The sequence below is a fragment of the Panthera pardus genome, unplaced genomic scaffold (genome assembly GCF_024362965.1).
Source record: "Panthera pardus isolate Hobbes unplaced genomic scaffold, ASM2436296v1 HiC_scaffold_8, whole genome shotgun sequence".
NCBI classification, from domain to species: domain Eukaryota; kingdom Metazoa; phylum Chordata; class Mammalia; order Carnivora; family Felidae; genus Panthera; species Panthera pardus.
This window is the reverse complement of record NW_026527013.1, coordinates 24,522,469-24,540,370: the sequence shown is the minus strand read 5'-3', so window position 1 is coordinate 24,540,370 and position 17,902 is coordinate 24,522,469. Positions and strand designations below refer to the sequence as shown.

At 37.7% G+C, this 17,902-nt stretch overlaps 1 protein-coding gene across 16 annotated transcripts in view; it reads left to right on the top strand.

Moving 5' to 3' along the window:
- The window catches only part of ERC2 (ELKS/RAB6-interacting/CAST family member 2), a 926,312-nt gene that overhangs the window by 208,706 nt on the left and 699,704 nt on the right, over nucleotides 1-17,902 (top strand). The window lies entirely within an intron of this gene.

Here is a 17,902-nt window from a genome sequence, read left to right as displayed (position 1 = left end):
ATAGCTAGTTCTCTAGTGCAAAGTAGTGCCAATTTCAAGTTTGGGTACCAGGCCTCTCCCAACCTGTCCAGCCTGACAGTACTTTTGTTTATTTCCACTTTGTATGTGGCTTTCTGTTAATCTGATTAAAATACCAGTTCTGTGTATAGGTGTTATGTTTCTGGTTAGCACTTTGAGGTTGGGGTCCTAATTGAGAGCTTTTTTTTCACCTTCTGGAAGTACAAGTCCTTTTGAAAACTTATGGTTTTGGAGTTTTGGGACTCTTTAGAATTTGGTTTTCATGTATGGGAGGAGGTTCTTTACATTAAAGTCTGAGTGTGTGTGCAAACAAGTGAGCATTTCCTGAACCTTCCAAATGCTGTGCATGTTTGACCTGGACTATACTGAGAGTGGTCTGCACACCTATGCTTAATCTCTCACGCCTCCCACTTATAACTGAGGGATCTGAGTCTCATATTTGGTGTAAATTATTAGGACAACCACATTGGGGGAAAAGTTTGTCAACGTAAATGAGTCTTACCCTTTGATTCTGTAATCAAATACCTGGATACCTCTGGAATCTATCCTTTAGAGATAATTTTTAGTGCAGAAAAAGAAGTTTTATGCCCAAAGTTGGCATAAACTGAGAGCAATTTCCCCTTTTTTAAAATAAAAGTTTTTTTTTTAAATAAGAGAAAACTTTTAAATAAGATAAAACTTAATAGTTTCCAAATATAAAACTAGCAATGATGTTATATAACCACCAAAATGATTTAAAAAGTACCAAACAAGGTACTTTATTACTTACGATTAATCTTCATTCAAGTTATTATTATCCCATTATTTCAGTCTTGAGGGAAGGGAATAGGCTGTGGAGTTAGAGCTTGTGAACACATAATTCCTTCTTAGAGTAACCAGCTTGTAAGGTACAGCTGTGACAAACACTGAAACTGGTGAACAGAGTACTCAGAAAGAAGCCATGAGGCTGACACTTCATAGATTCCTTGGGATGCCCATAAACACAGCACCCATAATTATTTTTTGTTGTTGAAATAAAAAAAATTTTTTTAGAAATCTTTATTTATTTTTGAGAGAGAGAGAGAGAGAGAGAGAGAGAGAGAGAGAGAGAGAGAGAGAATGAGCAGGGGAGGGGCAGAGAGAGAGGGAGACACAGAATCCAAAGCAGGCTCCAGGCTCTGAGCTGTCAGCACAGAGCCTGACACAGGGCTTGAACCCATGAACTGCAAGATCATGACCTGAGCAGAAGTTGGATGCTTAACCGACTGAGCCACCCAGGCGCCCCTGTTGTTGAAATTTTAAATTTATTTACAAATGAAAATATATTTTAGTTATTTCAGGATAATTTGTAGCAAAAAGCCTTGGAAGATGCTTTTGTAATTCTGTTGCTATTATCCTATATAATATTTGCTATATTTGGGGGATGGGAGGTTTGTAAGGCCTGCCTTTCTTTGAGCTTATTTTTTTTAGCCTATAATTCTTTCGATCCCCACTATCACTACTAGGTATTATGACTGTCCTTCAGGCTTACATTCAAATGAGACATATATGGGAGACATCAGACATAACTTTTACACACTCTTAAATTGTTTCTGCAAAAATATATCTTTAAAAATAATAAAATTTATAGAAATGAACTACCACCCATGTTGATATATAACATTAAGATCAATCCAAAGCCTGATTTAAAAAATAATAACCATCAGAACGTGAAAGGAGAACATTCTTTTAGGTTTTTAAGTCAATGTATAATATTGTCTAAGTGCAATAGGGTATCATTCCAGACTGGTAGGTGCTTAAAATGAAACTTTCAGACCTTCCACAATAGAGTTTTAATGCTAGAGTAGAAGGGCAGAGGAAAGTATCCTGTAGCCCACCTCCTTTAGGTTACTTCTGCTTACCCCTCAGGTTACAAAGACAGACCTGTAGGCTTGCCAGACTATAGGCAATACTGGGAACCAGGACAAGTCACTTAAATAGCTGGAAACCTCATGCGTAAACTGTGGAGGCAGGAGTTGGATTAGATCAGCATTTCCTAAACATTGTTTTGAGAAATTCCAGTGTTCTGTGAAGAGTTCAGAGGCATCCACAAGTAAAGAGTTTCCCTGATCAAATATATGTGAGAAATGCCATATCCCTCTTTGGAGATTCCCAGTGTATGTGAGTGAGCATATTCTAGGCTGTGAGATATTCTGTAGTAAAGACATACTGTCCAGTGTTTCACCCAGCATTACTTAAATGTATTTGATGACAGAATCCTGTTAACAAGGAACATATTTTGGGAAACACTGAACTAAGTTTTTTTCCAAGCTCCAAGATTCTGGGATTTTAAACATGCCATCCAAAGGTTGCTTAGCAACATGACAGCCACCTGATTTTCCCACTAGATGGCACCCTTGAATGAGATTTACTTTTTGTTTTTGACTTGTTTCTCTTTAGACCTTTTTGGACATCGTTTTCCCTATGTACCAGGAGAGTGCAGATCAGATATGAAATTGATGTTAAAGCCATTATGGTAACATTTTACAAGTTATTTAAAATAAAACAGTGTGTCAACTGTAGGGATAAATAACAACTGAGACTGAAATACGATTTTTTTCTCACTGGAGCAAATAACTTTGTAAAAAAAATATGATTTGAACAATACTGATATGTCTTATTTTTCACATTTTAAATCAGACTTTAGCCAGACAAAGTTTAGTTGAACATTTGCATTGTTTTACTGATCAACTTGAAATGTTGATCTGTGAGGCTGCCAGGGAATCTAGTGGCAGTTGGGAACTTTCTTTAGTTTCTATGATGGGTAAAAAAAAAAAAGTGTCTTCAGCTGTAACACATGTGTATATTTTGTTAGAGAACACTGGAATATTATTGTGTTTAGGTGGCAGTTCATCGTCAGAAGGTCTGACTCTCTAGGCAGGCTGTGGTAAGTGGTCTCTTAAAGTCTCCTTCATGTTCTAATAAATTTTTGATTGGTTCTTTATTAAGAATAATTTGCTATTAGGCATTAAGATTTTGCTGGTCTGTGGGTTAGTCAGTCTGTCTTTCACTGGGTCTCACTGTTGTAAGCTTAAGCACATTAGCATCCCCCCACCCCCACCCCTTCCCTGGAGTTCATGGAATTTCACACGTTGGTTTAAGTGTGCCCAGGAGTTTTGGAAAATGAAGGCAACTTTACTTAGGAATAGTCATGCTTCAAGTTTGTTCAACTGAAGGATGTTTACCTATTAGAAATGTGTGCCTTTTTAATGATGGAAAGGGAGCTTTTAAAAGTATAATGAGGAGGCTTCCTGAACAGCTTCCTGAATTACCTGAAATATGTGTGTATATTTGGGGTGGAGGTGACAAGCCAAATTCTGTGACTGGAGTCTCATCTCTCTCTTTCAACGCAACCTTTTGAAGGTGGACTCTTTGTAAGTCCTCTTAGGTCTTATTCCAGTGAAAGATTCTTTCTGAACCCCAAATAGCACCCTGAGGACATTAAAATTCTTATACTTCCTAAAGGTAAGTTGTCTGAATTGTGATTTTCTTAGCATTACTATCAGATTTGCTACCATCTCTCGCTTCATGTTTTGTGTTTTCTCTTAGCTTTTTCCTCTACAACATTCAGCATGGCACAGGCCCTAGTTTTGAAGTTATCTTTGGGCCTTGGATTTTTAGCATAGTTTGTGTGTTGCACTCTTATTTTGTTAGAGCATTTGTTTGAGAAATTTGATGCAGATTTTGTGAGTGTGGTTTATAATGGAAATGTCAGTTAAAACACATAATGATAACCTAGTCAGTATGTATTGAGTGCTTATTGCTCCAGGCACTGTGCCAAGCATGTTACATGTATTAGCTCATTTAATCTTCATAGCAACCTGAAGGGGATAGATGTTCTTTCTATGGCATTTTCAGATGAAAATGGGGGATAGATGCTCTTTCTATGGCATTTTTTCACATCTTATGTTTTACCACCACATGAAAGATATGAAATATTCTTGTCCAAATATTTTGTGGAATGTGCATAGGGATCTTTGTAAGGTTGAGATAGGCTGGGCCAAGTGGCTACAAGGTAGGAAGAAATCTCCTGATAATGAGAATTCAACTCCCAAGTTTGTTCTCAGCTCTAGACACCAAGATTTCTTGGCCTGATGGCTTCATATTCAAATATGTTTGGCCATGTTTCTCAAAACACTGAGTTACTATACTTTGCATTAACAGTGCTTGGCTTTGTCTTTTATGCAGAAAGCCCCTCCAGGCCTCTGTAATGTGCTAAAAAAGATCTTGTCTAAAACTCATGAAAATAAATAACATAAAACTGTTCTGAATAAATTTGAGTTAAGTGAACAGAACCCTTTTCTGTGTATGTGTATTGCGTACATACAGTTGTGTGCTCCCGTGAACACATGTTCTGTCGTTGAGCCTAGGACCAATATCCTCCATAGTGAAGGACATCTCATAATTTCCATTATAAATTATTTTAGGGTTTATAACTAATACTGTAAAAAATTCAGCCATGCCTGGAACTTATTTTATTGTGTTTGCAGGTTAGTTATTGCAAGGGAGCATGTAGATGAGAATATATCTTTGTCTTAGCAGTTGGAGGTGGTACAAATATTTTTGTAATTGTTGTAATGGATGGGAGGGATTTCGTAAGTAGATCAGGGACCTCAAAGATTCAAGTGGCAAAGAGCAACACGTCAGTTGGATTCTGGATGCCTGAAGGGCAAATACGAAGTTTGATCTTTAACTTGCATGCTAATTATAAATGAGAGGCTACCCAGTATAGCATTGAATTCTGTGAATCTCTTTTTAAAGAAATTAATTGGCAGGAACGAGTGCATTCTTAGAGGCATGTAAGTTTATTTTTATCATTAAGACTAAGACTCAACTCAAAAGTCAACTCTTCTGGAAAGCCTGCAATAGTTTCTAAAATGTACCGAGCACTTTCAGGCAGCATGCTAAGCTCTTTACACGAGTTTTCTCATTTATTCAACTGAACATCTTTATTTTACAGATGAAGAAGCCAAAGATCAGAGACAAAGTATACCAGTAGGAGCTGGTATAAGGGCTGATAGACATGGGGTGCAAGAGCCTACAGTCTGCACGCATTGTGCCTAGTGTTTTCTGATTCCCTCTTTGCACTGACATTCCTTTAATCCAGTTAGTTGTTCTCAGCCCTGGGGCTTATTAGAACAAGCCAACGAACTTAAAAATGCAGACATGCAAGTCCACTTAGATCAATTAAATCAAAATCACTGGAAATGAGGCCCAGATGATTTTGCAGAGAACCACCCCCCCCTTTATTTGTGATCAGCTTTAATAGTTGTGAGGTCAATTATTTCTCATGTAAAAGTTTAATTGACCCATAACCCATTTATTTAAAATTTGTACCCGTTTGTATGGGCTGAGCAAAAGTTTGTCTTTGCAAAGGATTTGCTAAGTGAATTAATAGATGATAGTGGAGCATAAAGGAAATGTTTATCCTATTAAAGAGCACAAACCGCTTTCATGTGTAATCAAAAACTGTATTCATTATAAACAAATTGATAGGTGAATTTCAAGTCATTTTAATATCTGTTAAGTAAATTTCCTAAGTACTCTTCATCTACTACATTTTATTAACCTGATTGATTACTTGCTTTAAAAAATGTTTTTAAGAAAATATTCTGTCATTCTAACTTTTGACATAGTCAACTTGAGATTTTCTCACCTTTAGTTGAAATTAGTTTTTGCTGTGTGATGTGCTATAATGTCACTTTGTAGCTGGGTGTTTTGCCTCAACCATGAGGTTTCAAATTTCTTAAAGCAAGGATCTCATCTCTAATTTTTTTAAAAGTACTTATGCCTATGTTTTAGTGCTCTGCACTTTGTACGTGCTCTATGAGTGCATACTTTTGAGCAAAGTAGTGCCTGCTTGGGGAAAATAAAACTTCAGTTGAGGAAAATGTAGAGCTCACATTCATCCTGTAGATCAGATAGCTGGTCATACTCATATGGGTTGTTTATGATCCACGTGCATGAGATTGGTCTATGTCCGAGCCATACCAGGTGTCACTGAATTTTATTCCTGGGAAGATGCAAGAGCTCCTGCTGTGCGAATGATATATCCTTAAATGTGTGATGGTTCCTGGATGGCTCTGGGTCACAAAATACAGAAGATGGAGAGAGACCGTACCCAGTCTACTCCTGTCAATTTTATGCATTTCTAGAAAGGCAAAACAGTGCAGTAGTTTAGAGCTAAGGGTCTGATGTCAGTGGACTCAGGTTCAATAAAAAGTTCTACCACTCAATAATAGTGTGGCCCCAGACAAGCCACTTATCTTCTCTGAGTATTTCCTTATCTTTAAAATGGGGTATTGTGAAGATTGAGTGAGTTAACTTATAAACATGATTGGTGTAGTGGATGGTAAATTGTAAACCTGCATACATATTACCTCTTAGTGTTAATATAAAATGAAAATAATAAATTATTTAGAGCAGTGGTTATTAACAGGGGATGATTCTGCCTCCCAGGAGACATTTGGCAATGACTGGAGACAGTTTTGGTTATCACAGTGTGTGTGTGTGCGCGCGTGTGCATGTGTGTGCTTTACTGGCATCTAGTGGGTAGAGGCCAGGGATGCTGCTAAACATTCTGCAATACACAGGGCAGTCCCCCCACAACACAGAATTATTTAACCTCCAGCGTCAATAGTGTCAAGGTTGGGAAACCCTAATATAGAGCCTAATAAGCACAAGTAAGTGATTTATATTAGCCAAAAAAAGTTGAAATATTAAATTACCCTGGTATATTAAAGGAAGGCAATTCATGAAGATAAATAATCTCATTTAAGAATCTAGGGAATAGATTTACTGTGATGACCAGGGAAGAAAGGTCACTCAGGAAAGGTAAGGGAAGTTTGCTTTCAGGAAATAGGACATAAGACAGTGGTGAAATAAGCTTGAGAAAGCCATGAGGATGCTATTTAGGGATTAAGCTGCTAAAAGGCTTGTTCTTTCTGCCACTTCTGGAGCTGTCTTGTAAAGAAGCATGCAGGTAATGGAGGAACTGTTTTACTTTTAAAATAAAACTAAAGGTAACGTGTTCATTAACACACATGAGCACACACACATGAATATACGGCTGGCAGATTATGTAGAGTATTAAATTAAGATAATTTGGAAATAACCTCTAATTCATAGCCAGCAGTACATTGGTTGTGTGCTCACATATACTGGGTCTCTTCTGTATATCTCAAAATGATCAAATTCAAACAAGAATGAGTAGTGGCATTCTTCTTGTGAGTTGAACTCACATTCTACTATGTACTTTGCTATGAATACAATTGGTTTTGAAGACTAGTTTTAGTGTTAGAATGATCTCTAGTGCTCTAGAACATATATAGAAATTATAATGAACTTAAATAAATATACATTTATTTAACTTATTATATAAAGATTTAAAAATATTATATTTATAAAAATAGAATCCTACCTCTTTGACCTGGCATCCCCAGGTTCTTCACAGTGGTCTCCAAACTATCTGTTGGGCTTTGTCTCCCACCATATTTTTCACCCTATACTCTGCTCTCCTTAAACCCAGTGATGATAATATGAAATCACCTTTAGAATTGTTTTTGCTTCTAAAGAGAACTTGTTTTGCTCTCAGATATATCATTTAGCACAGAATAGGCACTCAATAAATTTGATTAATACATAATAATGGCTCTCTTTGTAGACCAAACACAGACATATTAGGTATTGTGCCTCCTGATCTTTGTGCCTTTATTCCTCCCTTATCCCAAAAGATTTTCTTATGGAAATATTATCTTCTCCTTTAAAATTTACTAAAAAATCTTCTTCACAAGATCTTCTCTTATTTCTTTTTCAACCCCAGTTCTATCAGAATTAACCTCTCCCTCTTGAGAGACCCAAAGGACTGTGTTCTTCTCCATTTGCCTTGTGTTGGATCTGGTCAAAGCAAAACCCTTGTCCCCTGTATTGTATACAGCTCCAGGTAAGAAGCCATGACTGTACATTCTTCTATCTGCTACAGGGTTTTTGTACAAAGTACCCAAGTCCTGATTGAATAGCTCAGTGGGTCTTCCCATGGTCATCACCCTGAGGTTCTCTTTGCTATCATGCTATTTACAACATGTTTACTTTGAAATAAGTCTAAGGAGATGAGGTCTCCATAGACTTTTAGCTCCCTGAGGGCAGGGCCTGTGTGTAATTCTATTTGGTGACTCTTTATCTAGAGTAGCATGGAGAGCATGCTCAATAGATTTCTGGGAAATGATTGATGCCTTGAATTACTGTTAGGTGGTTAGTGCCACTTTGTCAAGTATTTTTATGTGAAAGGCAATTGATGGTCCTCAAAGTGTCTGTTTAATGAACTTAATCAGGGAGATAAATGGAGTTACTCTATCAGTCATATAGCTACTATGGGACTGATTTATAGACTAGATCTTAACTTGTAAAAAAAAGGGTAAAGTGGAGGGCAAAGAGCTTCCTCTAGAAATGGAAATTAGCCTTTAGAAGACCTTTCAGCTCAATTTAGAGGTATGCTGCTCTTAGATTTCTAAAATCTCTGCCACTAAGCATACATTAATTGCTTTTCACTTGGTGCCAGAGGCACTGGGAGAGTAAGACCAGTTTATAATATAGCCCCTGTCCTCTGGTGCCTTATGCCGTAGTAGTGCATGGCTAAGCAAACTTTTTCTTAAAGGGCCATTTGATAAAGATTATAGGCTTTGCAGGCCATTCAGTCTTTTGCAGTTATTCAATTCTGCCATTGTAGTGTTGTTGTAGCACCCGTAGACAGTACATAAATAAGTGAACATGACTGTGTTCAAATAAAACTTTATTAGCAAAACTGGTTTAGCCTGGTTTAGCCTGTGTGTCACAGTTTGCTGACTCCTGCTCTAGAGTTTGGGTAAATGTGTATGTATGTGGGTATGTGTATGCATATAAAACTAATTGTTAAAGTGTGTGCTTTTTACTGTTAACATTGTAGAAACTGAGGTGAGCGAGAAGGCTGGGCCAGAGTAGTGGACAGGGGAGGCTTGATGAAGGATTGTCTGTCTCTGTGATCACATGTTTAGAACTGTTCTTCATTTCACTTTCCTATCAAGAAAGTTGTTTGTGAAGTTACTCATTTTTTTCATGTGTTTTATAAATATCTGCTAAGTGGTCATTATATAGAAATGTTCATTCTGACTTTTTTAAGTTTAAGAGTTGGATGTGTTTTCCATATTTCAATGACTTGTTTTACACATTTTAGCATCTCTGAAATTGGGATGTATCTCCCAGTTGATGGTGTTATTATATGATTTTCCTTTCTCTGAGGATATAAATTAAGATATACCTTACAACTGTTGGGGGTTAGATTCAGAAGAAATATGGTAGCTGTTGTAGCACTGCCTTCAGTGTTTTCTAAAACAGGGCCACTTGTTTTAGATATTTTTGTTTTTACTTTTACATCTACTCAGCAACCTGTTAGACACAAAGATTCTAAGAACATTTTAAGTAAAGATTGGGAATGCTTTTTTTTTTAACTAATACTTTAATTCCTAAAAGAGACTGGTTACTTTACATGTCTCATTTAATGTTCTGTTAAATAAACTTCTTATGTCAAAGCACAGCTTTTCCTGTGCTCTTTGATAATTTTGACTTTGATAATTTTTCCTTCATAAAGGTAAAATATGAACAACAATTTCAGAAATACCATTCTGTGGTCTAGTGAGTAACCTGGTCATAGCCCACTGTGTCTATTACCTGTAACATTCCCTTTATTAGAAGCACAGAATTTGAGAACAGGTGTTGCAATATATATGTGTTTTCCCCAATTTATCTCATTTTTACTTCATTGCTTTTGGATTCTTTAAAACTATGAAGTTCTTTATGCAGGACTGGCCTAATTAGGAGAGCTTGGGAAGGTTTGTAAAAGGTTTAATGTTCCCCCTCTTTCCTGTCTGTGTAAATCAATTAAAATGGACTATGAAGAAACTCACACTCAAATCATGTGTAACTCTGGATTTTACTGCTATGTGCTTGTTTTCTACATTCGAAGAGGAGGTTCCACTTAACTGTATTTATGATTTACGGTAGCCAGAGATACATTTCAACCAGTTTCGTGATATACGGGAACATGACATAACATAGAAACATTATTTATGCCCCGTATCAGAACAGGAAAACTGTTTCTTATACTGTGCTTATAGTTTAGGCAGTGTTCATAGTAAGCACATCTGTCTTTGTAATTAGTGTAAAAAAATCAGTAAAAATTAAAATTCAGATTAGTATTTCACTACTGACATCTCTAAGTATTTCTAAGTTAATCCTCCTCAGTAATAATAGTAAATACTCTTCAGTGTTTGTAGTCTTTGGCTCCTTTAGGCATGGCTTTTGTTTATTTGTCTTCTTTAAAGTTTTTGTTTGATTGCTAAGTCTTGAAGTAATCTCTACATAGTTTTTTCTTCTTGTGTATTTTAGAAAAGGTCTTCAGTGCAAAAAGGTGGTTAAATATTAATTGCCAATTGGTCATTAGAGAGAGATAAACTGTGATTCTTATACCACATGGAGAATTTTACAGTGTGGTATTTGTGGTATTGTATGTGTGTGTATGTATTCCAAGGCATTTCAAACTGTAGTTTTACTTAATGACATTCTTATTATAGGGTGTGCAACCTGAGAGGTAGGAAAGGGTAAGCCAGAAGCTACAATTCATTCAAAGATTTCTTCTTGAAATAACTCTGGAAAAATAAATTTTATTATTTTTTTTCTGACATCTTGAATTGCATTTTTTATCCTGCTTTACCTTTAAGGTACTTAAGTGAAAAGTATAATGACTTTTTAGAGCAGGCCCAAACTGTAGAGCAATTTAGTTGAGTCCTCTTATTTTTAGACAGAAACCAGAGTTAGGCTGCCCCTACCATTTGAGGGGCCAGGGCAAGTACTAATGGAGAGCCACAGACCAAATATCTAAATATGCAAAAGGTCTACTCAAGCTATGCCTGCCTCTTGTCCTGAGGACTGTGGCCTAGTGCCTACAGGTAACAGGGGCCTCAGTCTCTCCAGGGCCTTCCCATGGATCTGCAAGAGCAGGACAGGGTGAGAGTGGACTTAGGTCCAAGACCCCTGAACCCACTGAGCCCCAAATGAGGATAACCTATTCAAACTGTCCAGGGAGGTGTGTTTCTGCCTCCAGGCCTTACTTGTCTGAATCAGGCCTTCTAGGGATGCCTCTCTTGAGCAAGGGGAAGGAAGGGAACAGAGTTATCTGGGAGACATCTTGTCTTTGGTTTCCAAGGGCAGAGGCTGTGGTTCATCCTCTCATGGTCCATCAACTCAGTATCCTCTGGCCTGGGGGCCAAGTTCAGCTAAGGAGTCTCTCCTATAGGCTTGGGCAGTTACCAAATAAAAAACAAACAAAACTTCCTTATAAGATTGAAAAGAAAAGAAACTGCATTTTGGAGTTTGTTCTGTGTGGAGCCCTCTACAGTTTGTGGCCCAAGAAAGGGGCCCCTCTGGCCTAGGTCTAAGAAAAGTCTAAGAAAGGTCAAAGGGCCTGGACATTACACAGCTAACTAGTGGTGCAGGCATTATGATCTTCTTCAGAAACTACAGATTTGTTCTATCTACTTTATGACTTACAAACATGCTTGGTTCTGATAAAGTTCAAAAAGGGAAAAAAATGGAAAGACAGAAATAATTTCAATAATGTATTATTCACATTATCATTATCCTATCTCAATTTTTCTTTCTCTGTTGGATAAGGAACCCTTAAAAACTCACATAAACATCGTGACTTCGAAAGAAAGAAAGGCTATCAAAACACTCTCCTGTGAGAAATTTTCCGTTTCAGAGAATTCAGGTGTGTGAATCACTTCCTTCTGTCCTGTCATAGAAGAAAAAAAAGCAATATGACTTTATATTTCAGCTGAGGAGGCCGGGGTTGGCATTTTCCAGGGAAGATTGCTTATCATGGAGCAGAGCTATATACTGAAATGGATTTCTGCATAGACTTTACAGGAACAGTTTGCAGATGTGGACGGCATTCCCAAGAAAAGATTTTTACAGTGACTGACATCCCCAAAACCTTCCCAGAAAAAGGAAAACGTGTCCTTTCTCAATTTCACGTATGCTTTCTCCTTGATCAAAAGGCTGATTTATCCATGGTGGCACCTGAAAAATAAATTTTTTAACAAGGTTGCTTCACAGTAAAGATGAAAGTACAAGCAAGTATTAGACAGGCCAACTGGAAGGGCTTGAGTGTGGAGGATTTTATATTTCTTCTTGCAATAAACACATGTGGAGTCCAGGAAGGGTGATGCCGTCATCTGGTGGGGTGATGGAGATCCCCACTGACGCTGGAAAAATACCAGGTTAATGAAGTATGAAATGTAGCATTAGGCACAGGCAGGTATTTTGTGAGTTTGGGAGTCTGTTGAGGGGAGTAAAATCTTAAGTCCTGTTGGTCTCAAGGATCTGGGAGAGGTGAGTGGGCAGAAGGGGTTAGGCTGGGGAGTGATAGGTTGGGTTTGTTTTTGCCTCAGATAACTGCACCTGGAGTGAGAGGGCAGTGAGATGGTTCCTCTGTAGGTTTCATATGGTGACTTGCGTTCATGTTTTTACCGACATGTGTGTTGGTTGTTCATTTAACACCTGTAACATATGTCTATTTTTGCATTGGTTGGAGGAATTATGCTTGTTTACATATCTGGCTTTACTGTTGGGCTGTGAGCTTTTTAGGACAGTGCTTAGTCATCTGTTTTTTTCCCTATTCCCAAAAGAACTAATGAAACTTTGAAAGTAGTTATTATTTAGAAGAGGTTGGTTGCATGGAATCAGAAAGGCAAAGTCTCCCTCAGTGGAAAGAGCAATATGCTTCTTACCACCAAGGGTAATGCCTCAAATAATAAATAGACTCCAGCACTTGAGAAGCTGTTGGCAAAAGCTTGGCTTTCAGCAGTGTGAGGTCTGAAAAAACTCCCAAAGCATATCATTTTCATAATGCATATTCTTACAAAATGCAAGATGCAAATTCTAAGAAAAATTGAGGATGCCTTCCTCTACAGAGAAGTCACTGTCCTTTAGAGCAGAAAAGCATTAGAGTGCAAAGAGCATTTGCTGTTCCCCTGGAAACGGCTGCTCAGCAGATGGCCTTCACATTTACGGCCTTGATAGTTTCAGGATTGGAAACTATCATCCTGAAATGGAAAGGAAGAAAATTTGATTTTCTGGGCATGTTCTCTTCAAGTGGAGATGGTTTCTCAAGTGTTACTTGGGAGAAAAAAATACGGCAATATTATCTGAAGCTCCAAATTTATATGTGGCCCTCTATTGCTTAGATGTGTGCTAATCAAGGGTATTTTTTAGTAAGGAGACATGAAATGTCTCAGGAAAGATTTCTGTAAGGATAAATTCCCACCTTACGTTTCCTTATATATTGTTCTCTATGCCTAGATCACTTTTCCTTCAACTACCTTCAGTCAACTAATGTTGGCACATTTGTCAGATCCCAGCTTTGTGGTCACTTCCACTGGGGAGCCTACTTTGAATTCTTAGATCCTCTGTGGTTCTCCTCTTTAAATAATTTCATCTCATCCTGTAGCAGGGCCTGCAAATTGGTATGCCTATAGGAGCCAAGGATGAAATGGACTGTTGATAGTAGAATCTTCTGTGATGATGGGAGCATCTGTATCTGCCTGGTTTATTATGGTAGCTACTAGCCACATGTGGCTTTTGAGTACAGTGGCTAGTGCAACTGAAGACCTGGACTTTTAGTTTTTATTTAGTTTTTAGTTAATTAAAATGAAAATTTAAATAATTACATGTGGCTAGTGGCTACTATAATAGACTAGCACAGGCAGGTTTATAGAAAAATGAGCAGCATAAATATGATCAGTGAGTTGAATTTGGACTCAGTGTCAAAGATACAGAAAGGAATACTGAGGACTGTGGAAAACCAGAAACCATGTACCTTATCAAAAAAGGACCATTGTTGCTCAGTTCTAACTAATTTTTAAGAAGCATAAGAGAAAATCCTATTCATAAGAGAAAATTTTATTGTGAAATTTCCTTATTTAAAAAAATGTTGGCAACTATCTAAAATTCTTGGTCAGATTTTATTTGTGTGTGGCCATTTTGTGACTTCTGTGATTGCTCCATGGCAAGTATTACTATTACTTGAGAGGAAGTGCTGTCAATACTTGCTGGGACAACATTAACTAGGGCTGACCCAAGCAAACTGGGCACTAGGAGGTTATTGTAGGCTTAAGGTGAGCAAGAGCATGGTAGCCTGGACCGTGTGGCAGCCATGAAGATGACTCCTTGAGAACCTCATTAGAATATACTTTATTTTTTCCTTGGCCCTTTATGTTTATTTGATACTAGACTAAACCTTACATATAAATAATTTCAAACAGGTTCAGTTGTTTCATCCATTGGCCTCTGTAAACAAGCTTGTTTCCACCTCACCTATTTCCTTCATCCTATTGCCACAGAATCCATGGGTCTCACCTCTGAAGACATGCCACATGCAATCAGGCCACACAAGTGGCAACAAAGGTATATGCCATGGAACTCGACATCCTGGTTTGTCTGGGTTGAAGCTGTGATTTCTTAAGCCTATGTTTTAAGCTTTCATTGCCTTTCCTACTGATATTGGAGAATGTTAAGCAGTTTGCTGGTTTCTGGCAGTGATTTCCCATAGGCAGTGCATACAGCCTCACCTAGAGATCTTCCCCCGACTCCTGCCTAGTACCTGATTATGGGGAAGGAGTAAGAATATTTGCCAACAAACATGTAATTTCTGTTGCTACCTGTTCTACCATTTTGTGTGAACCTCAGGAAGAAAGTTTTCATACTTGATATCTGATATTACTATATTTATATTTACATTTTGCATTCTGACAATGATGTTCTGGTTCCTTTATAGGATAAAGTTTTATTCATTTACTGCTTGGTTAAATATGATGCAAAGGCCAAATTCTTACAGGCTACCTTTGGGGGTCTCACACGGTCATGCCCCTCACCTACTTTAATAGGCTCACCGTTCACTATAATCCCAAGGGCATTTTCCAATTTTGACACATTTTACAGACTTTTCCCAGCATTCCTTGAGCTATTTCTGCTTCTAGAACTTGGTGTTTACTATTCTCTAACCTGGGATGCCCTTCCATTTTTACAGGTCCATCTCAGAACGAATTTCCCCATTGTAATGGTCTGTTTTCCCTCTGTGTTCAGTACAGTGTTTGTTTTTCTGCTATAACTTGTATCAGCTCATGCCATGGACACCCCTGAGTCAAGGAGGGATATATTTCATTCCAGTTGTGCCTTGCCCAGAGTATACTTTCAATAAATATTTAATTCATTGAATTATGAATGTAAGTTTTTTTGAGTAGGTGACATAATTATGAATTTGTATTTGTATTTTATAATGTGGAGCAAATTAAACTGAAGTTTCCTCCTTTTTCCTGTTAGTCCTTAATTGTGGTATAGTTTTTAAAAGAAGTACCAAGATTTATTTTTTTAAAAATGTCCACAGTTTGGCCGGGCCATCTTACTTTTTTCTGAGTTGCTTAGATTTTGCTGTGTGGTCAATTTCTAGTATATGTCATATGGCCTTTGGTTATGTCAAAATTTGATAGTGCTTCTGTGAAGTAATTGTTGAATTTATTTTTGAATGTCTTTACTTCACATCCTCTGGGCTTCTCTTAAGCTTTCCTTTTAGGGAAGGCTTTCAGAAGTGTGTGGTTTGGTGTCCATAAATTCCTGGAAGTTCTGGATGGTTGGAAAATGATTCACACAGTAAATATCTAGGGCTGGATTTGCAAATCATATGCTAAAATCTTACAGGCACCATTGGCTATCAATCATTACCCTGCTGGAAGTAAATAAAAGAGATTAGTGCACACACAAATCTTCTCAGCTATGGCTTTGACATAACAGGCAGTCTTTAGGGCAGTGGTTGTCAAAGTGTGGTCCTCAGACAAGCAGCGTCAGCATCACTTGGGAATTTGTTAGAAACCCAAAGTTTCAGGACCCACTCCAGACCTACTGAATCAGAAACTCTGAGGTAGGGCTCAGCAGTGTATGGTTTAACAAGTTCTCCAGGTGATTCTGATTTACACTAAAGCTTGATAGCCACTGCTTAAGAAGATATGGGGGGGAAATCTTTGAAATTGCCCTGCCTCCTGTATGTACTTGATACATAAGACCTGGAATAAACTTGGTTTTCTCTTTAGCTCCTTTTCTGAGCTTCCTCTAAGAGGGTCATCATCATAGGAATTTGTTCTTTTATTTATTTTCATTGAATCTGGCAATTGCAAATCTCAACGCTATATCTGAAAGGAAGATTTTATTCTTTATTAGGAAGGCAGCTGGTAGAGATGTAGGCATTTGAACAAATTATTATAAGCGGTTGCTTGTGACATTAATTAGTTCTCTCACACCTCCTTCCCTAATTGAAAGAGATTTGCTTGTAGGATGATTTAGTTTTGTTCTATGTTGGACAGCATTGTACTAAAATTGCAGCTGGCCAAGAATCTTGGACATGGCACCATGCATAGGGCTTCAGTGAATTAGAAGAAGAATATGTTGTGTTGAGAAGCAAGCAGAGGCTTAGGGAGGGGAGCCACTCATTCAGGGTTTTGTAGCTAACAAGTGGCTGAGCTGAGGCACACCCACACTCCTTCTGAAGTCTCTGCTCTGAACCACCACATGTACTGCCTCACCAGTGTCACTGGGCCATGAGACAGCAAAACATAAATACTGCTCTGTGGACCTCTTTGCTGTCAGAGAATCCATGCTTTTGAACTCCTTAAAATCATCCCTCCTCCCTCCTCTCCAGAGTATAAACTTCCAGTCCAAGAAAAGGCTGCTTTCCAGAAAAACCTTTGAAAAACTTCTAAGGATAGCAAAGGGAGCTGGAGATATTATTTAGACTTAGATTCTCAGAACTTTAGAGTAAAAAACTAGATACGTTAAAACAAGTGAACACATATATATTTACTTATATGTATACCACCAAACCTTTGATGATGGCTGTAGGGTTGCCAGCTTTTAACTTTTCCAGTTTAGGAAATTGAGCAAAAAAAAAAAAAAAATAAAAAATCACAGCTATCATCAGCTACCTTTATCATTTTCAACCTCAGATTTTTTCTCTTTTCTCAGAACTCCATCCCTGGGTGATCTCATCCAGTTTGTGGCTTTAGATACCATCTGTTTATTGATGATTTTAAAATTTATATCGGTTGCGGCACTCTCAACAATAGCCAAATTATGGAAAGAGCCTAAATGTCCATCCACTGATGAATGGATAAAGAAATTGTGGTTTATATACACAATGGAATACTACATGGCAATGAGAAAGAATGAAATATGGCCTTTTGTAGCAATGTGGATGGAACTGGAGAGTGTTATGCTAAGTGAAATAAGCCATACAGAGAAAGACAGATACCATATGGTTTCACTCTTATGTGGATCCTGAGAAACATAACAGAAACCCATGGGGGAGGGGAAGGAAAAAAAAAAAAAAAAAGAGGTTAGAGTGGGAGAGAGCCAAAGCATTAGAGACTGTTAAAAACTGAGAACAAACTGAGGGTTGATGGGGGGTGGGAGGGAGGGCAGGGTGGGTGATGGGTATTGAGGAGGGCACCTTTTGGGATGAGCACTGGGTGTTGTATGGAAACCAATTTGACAGTAAATTTCATATATTAAAAAATAAAAAAAAAATAAAAAAAAAAATAAAATTTATATCTTTGACCTCAACCTCACCTTTGAATTCTAGAATCATCTGTTCAATCACTTCTCTACCTTTCTGCTTATATGCCTAATAGGCATTATAAATGCAGTGAATCCAACCTAGATTCTTAATTCCCTCCATTCCCTCGATCTTCTTTCAGTATTTACCATCTAAGGTGCAGGACAGAAATTT